We start from the raw sequence: 6,000 nt of genomic DNA, 5'->3' as shown, positions 1-6,000 counted from the left end.
TGAAACAGGACCTAGTCATTTCTCATTTACAAATATCGGATGCTCGTTTCCTGCTTCACTTTGACAACACTCCAGCAGCTGATTGTGGTTTACAAGAGACTTGCACACATTCTTAAAGTTTAATTTGGCTGACCATTGTTTAAAAAACACTGTGTTTAGACTCGAATTTCATACATGTATGACGTATTACAGGTCCCAGGGCAATAATCTGAGAGGGAAGATGCAGCATGTAATCTTCTATCATTTTTTTTTTAGTTTGGACTCAGTTTGTAAAGACACAACTGGGGCAAAAAGTATTTTAACAATTTCAATCAAATCCAAAATAAACTGGATAAAGGGATAAGAAGGGCAAAATCTTGATCAATATAAGCATTTGTCCAGAGGATTGTTTTAGTCTGTTGTCACTTGAAGCTAAAGTAACATTAAATTTTTTTTATGAATTATAGAACATTTTTTGAGACATTTTATTAAATTCATTGAGTTTATATTCCAAAATCTCTTCTTCCCAAAGTCTGTTTTTGTTTCATAATGGGTTTTTCAAATTGGTGTATTTATTTCAGAAGGTCATTTAACAACTGAATTTCTTATTCAGGCAATCAGGGTCAGTGGGTGGGAAACTGAACGCTCATTGGCTGCTGCTTAAACAGGTGCTTAAAATTAAAGTGTCTCTATTATTACAAAAAAAATCGTAGTGAAATAAATATTTAATAAAATATTATAAAAAATATACAATGTAAAATAAAAATTAAATGACACATTTTAACACTTTGGTGTTCCATAGTCTAGTTCATATTAAAAAGTTAAATAGACCCTGTGCACGAGAAAATGCTAACTTTCTGGTTTGAGACCGCATGTGGGGTTGTACATTTCCGGTAGCTTTACTTTGCCGTCAATCGCTACTGCGAAGATATACTCCAAAATCATGTCCAAAACTCGAAAACGGAAAGATCGCGTTAAGTTACAAAGAGGAGAAGGTGGGAACACTCACCACTGTTGTGTCATAAAAAATCTAATGATCAATTTTGACGTTTAAAGAGTTTAAATCGATCAGTTGTTTACATCACTCAACACAAGCAGAACTGCATTACAGAATCAGAAGACACATCGTCCACATTCAGAAGCACATCTCTGTATAGTGACTGGTCTTATGATTTAAACAGGCAAATGTTCAGCATTCAAACTACAGGTGAAGAATAGTCAAACCAGATGTTTCCCCCATTATGTCGATATCAGCTAGTCAAGTACACACCTACACAGCATGTTAACAAACCGTGAAAAAAGCCACACAAAAAATGAATGATTGCTGGTAAGGGTTTCTATACATTAGTATTTACGAAGGGTATGTTGTGACTAGGGCTGCCACGATTAGTCGACTAGTCACGATTATGTCGACTATTAAAATCGTCGACGACTAATTTAATAGTCGACGCATCGTTTGAAGCTTTGTAAGATCACAAAGGACGCAGGAATGAGTAGTAGGATTTAAGAGTGTAATAACGGACTGAAACAGAAGATGGCAGCACTGCATGTACAAGGATGCCAGCTGCCGTTAAACCCCGAAGAAGAAGAAGCTGTGTCCCAGAATTCATAGCGCAGCTGTCAACAATGGCGGCAGCTAGTTAGTTTTAACTTTACTCTTATTATTCTTTCCGGGTCACAAAATAAATGTTTAACATATTTTCAGGCGAGAATGTAGCTGTGTAAACCTCAAATATCTGCTCAGTTTATCAGGACACCACATATTTTCAAAAGCGCTCCGACGTTTTCGGAGACGTCTGTTACCCACTAGCTCGTTAGCTAGGCGGGGGCAAGGCTAACTAGAGCCGTGAGAACACCGGACTCCCGGCAAATCGTTTTCAAACCCACCGCCGTCTTTCGCTAGTCAGGTTAAACATATATATAAGTCACTTAGATAACTTAAAAATGTTATTGTTTGGCTTTCTTTAGTATTTTATTTGTTCCTGAGTAAATCGGTTTGGCTGAGATTAAAGTTATAGTTTTTTGCACAGCTAAAACTGTCAAGCAGACAGCTGATTATCAGAAGTGTGAGACGCTGGAGAATATACTCCGGTGTCCTGTTATATTTTAGAAAGCAAGGAGTTTATTAAACTTCACCGAAACAATCTGCAAATTTCATTAAAAATTAATAAACTACCATCTTGTCTTTATTTTTAGTTAGCACAAACACTTCAAGCTGTAAGCTAATGATAGTTATATAAGACCAGATGCTGCTGGTGCAATAAGCTGTACGCTGTACGTCCAATGGATGATGATCTGATTAGTCGACTAATCGCAAAAATAATCGGTGACTAGTCGACTATCAAAATAATCGTTTGTGGCAGCCCTAGTTGTGACTTACCTTCAAAATTACAGTGGTCCCTCGCTATAACGCGGTTCACCTTTCACCTCGCTGTTTCGCAGATTTTTTTAGTGCAAGTTTGCATGCTTTTTTTTTTACATCACATTGTGTCCTGCGTCCTGATCGCTGCAGACGATCTCCTCCGTGACGTCTCTCCTGTACAGTACAGAATCGCTGCATCCATCGCTGGCAGTGTGACTCTGAAGTGCAGTACTGTATGTCCACGATGTCCACGAAACTTTTGCACCGTCAAAAAATAAATTTGGCTACTTGATTTCACCTATCGCTGGTTATTTTTAGAACATAACACCCGCGATAAACGAGAGACCGCTGTTTACAGATACTGAGAAATATAACATTTGAATCCATTTTCTGTTTTGCTCTGAGGCGCGGGGGAAAAAATATCGACAAGTCGATGAACATCATTTACAGATATATTGGGTAAATGCCCAAGACATCTATAGAAATGTAAATCGCCGCTTGATTCATTCATTTGCTTAACTTGTTTTGGACCGTAAACAGGGCGCGAATAGGACACCGGAAACAAAGCTCCCCACAGGAGTTTCCGCACCGGAAGTAGCATATGCTAATGTGCACATAGTCTATAATGTATTAGCACTAGGTTAGGTTCCTGTATTCCTCCGTAAAACCATCAATCCCACATATCACACGAAAGTCTGGACTACGGCTATGAATTGTAATAATATGTCTCAAAAGAGACTTTAATGCTAAGGCAACAAAAACAAAACAAATCCCACACCTCCAACAGGCCATCTTGTTTGGGAAAAAGACCTGGGCCCTGTTTCAGGAAGCCGGTTTAGTGCAAACTCTGAGTAAGTATACCCTGAGTTAACGAAAACTCTGGGTTTTCGGTTTCACAAAGCGAGTTCAGATGAAGCCTCAGTGAGTCACTATGACGACACACGCCGTGAAGCTAACCTGCCCCCTAGCAGGTTTACTACAACTAACCCTGACTGTCTCCGCCCCTTTGTCGGAAACCTGACAGTAGGAAGTGTCGGACATGGCGTGCCACTTCCTTGAAGAGCCAGTAGATCGTGAAGCCCAAATTCTCCGCAGGGCTCTCCGCCGGGAGAGAGTGATCAGAGTGCGTTTGGACATTTTATCATTTCCTGATGATTTTCTGTGCGAACGTTACCGTTTCTCAGCACAATCTATAATTTATTTGGATAACATCCTCAGGCCATATATTACGCATGTGACACATCGTGGACATGCTCTCAGTTCATTGCATATTATTTGTATTGCACTTCGGTTTCTTGCAAACGGGAGCTTTCTGTATAATATTGGTGACGCTGAGCACGTTTCCAAGGCTACCGTCTGTCGGGCAGTCAGGAATGTTACAGTTGCACTGAAACGTCTCCTGTACTCGTCTGTGGTGTTCCCCGGTCACAGACCCACAAGATTTATCAAAGAGGGATGCCACAAAATTGCAGGTATCAGGATGAACGAAACTTAATTTATGATGTGGTGATACTTGGACTACTACTTAAATTGCACATTTATTTTCAGGGTTCCCAGGCGTGATTGGCTGTACAGATGGCACTCACATTCCAATCATTGCTCCTTCAGTAAATGAAGGAGACTATGTGAACAGGAAGTCTTTCCACAGCATTAATGTACAGGTACATAGTTCCCTGTAGCATGTCAAACTAACAAATTATTTCATTATAGTAATGGATGCTAATTTGTGTTCTCTGCACTGTGAAGATCATATGTGATGCTGCCAACATTATCACAAATGTGGAAGCCAAGTGGCCAGGCTCTGTCCATGACTCACAAATATTCCGTGAATGTACACTGAGCACAAAATTTGGACATGGTGAGTTGAGAATACTTTAAAATATATAAAGACCAATTGCTTCAGGGACATTTGAACTGAAGTGTACCCTTCTGTCTTAGGAGAGTTCACTGGCTACTTGCTTGGTGATAAGGGGTATCCATGTTTACCCTATTTGCTTACCCCTTACTCTGACCCTGAACCGGGCCCACAGCAGCGATATAATCTGGCTAATTGCAGGACAAGAGCCAGAATTGAAATGACTATCGGAATGCTTAAGGCCCGGTTCCAGTGCCTGCAAAGACTCAGGGTCACCCCAGAAAGGGCATGTGACATTATTGTGGCATGTGTGATTCTTCACAACATTGCCACAATTAGAGGAGAACACTGTCCTTCTGAACCAAACATCAGCAGTGATCCAAACCATGAACATCCTGACCCTCCCACGGACATACAAGATGGAAGAGCAGTCAGAGACACCATATGTCACAATCATTTCTTTTGACCCATCACCTCAACATGTTGAAAGAAGAATAAACAGATTTTTTGTTCAACTGGCTTTATTGGTCACCTGTGTTTCCTGTACACAAAGTATTAAAAGATGTAAACCTCATAAAGTGTCTCTGTTGCTTCCTCCTCTGTAACAGCTGTCAATGTTTCTTCATTATTTTCCTGTAGTAAAGAAATAGACAACATTGCTGTTCTACTGTAAACTCATATAATCGTGGAGTATTACTCACAACTGCATGTTGGTCTGGCTCAACAGGAGGCTGCACCAGATGCAGTACACCACCACCATCAACTGATAGAATATGAGGTTTATACAGGTCACTTATAACTTACAAGGGACCAAATGGCAATTAACAAACATACCAATCACCTTACACTTCATTGTCATTATGCTCTCAAAGACAACCAAGGCTGAGGGAAGGCAAAATCAGTAGGACAATAACTTCACTACAAAATAATCCATTATGGTAAAGAGTTTATCAAATGAATGAGCAGCACTGCAAAGGTGACTGTGAAGAAAGGATGTATGCACATCATGTATTATTTTGAATTTACCCCTTATGTAGGCACTTGTGTCTTGCGGGGTTATTGCCTCAGAGGATGTCCCCGCAGAGATGCCTTCAGCCACAGGGCGCCCACTGTTTTGGCTGAGGGCCAACTGCTCAGCCTCTGTGAGTGGTGGTGGTGGAGGACCCCCACCTGTTTTTCGGGCCTCCGCTTTTTTTCTGTTGGCTATAACGGGTCACATTTGAGCATACAGAGTAAGCAAATATGTACTTGTAATGTGCTCAGATAATTTCAATAAGTGCTTACAGAAAGAAAATTAATGTAGCCTCTAACTGCAATTGATTTACATCGGACAAACAGACCAAGCACTATGGCTCATAATACAATTACACCTTACCTGTTTGGACTATATTTTTATATTTCATTTTTACTTGCTGCCAGGCACGTTTGGGGCCTGTTGGGTTGCACCTGCGCTCACATCACATCACAAAATAAAATGTATAAAATAACAAATAAAATAACATATGATAAAATAACGTGTTAAATGGGTGGAAATCCCTCGATCAATGTTTAAATTAACACTCACGCATTGACTCTGTCGGCTATGTTTTGCCATGCATGCTTTTGCAGCTGTGGCTGTGTTACTTTTTTCCGCAAAATTTGCATGTTATCGGCATATGCTGCCATCAGGATTTCGGCCTCAAGCGCTGTGAAATACATTGACCGCGCCTTCTTTCCCTCCGTCTCCATGGTGACTCGCTTAATCTGTGCTCCGCTAATCAGGGCTTTATGTGTCCTCGTGCGTGCGCTTAACTTGGGGTTAAAG

General features: G+C 40.5%; 1 long non-coding RNA gene across 1 annotated transcript; it reads left to right on the top strand.

The window, feature by feature from the left end:
* Positions 1-3,433: 3,433 nt before the first annotated feature.
* On the top strand, positions 3,434-4,309 carry LOC308402306. Its single transcript, XR_013972731.1, has 3 exons — positions 3,434-3,813; positions 3,890-4,199; positions 4,280-4,309. It is a non-coding gene; the product is annotated as an uncharacterized lncRNA (long non-coding RNA).
* Positions 4,310-6,000: the final 1,691 nt, after the last annotated feature.

This window comes from Rhamphochromis sp. 'chilingali' (assembly GCF_963969265.1).
Source record: "Rhamphochromis sp. 'chilingali' genome assembly, chromosome: 9".
Lineage (NCBI taxonomy): Eukaryota > Metazoa > Chordata > Actinopteri > Cichliformes > Cichlidae > Rhamphochromis > Rhamphochromis sp. 'chilingali'.
This window is presented reverse-complemented; position numbering and strand designations above follow the sequence as displayed.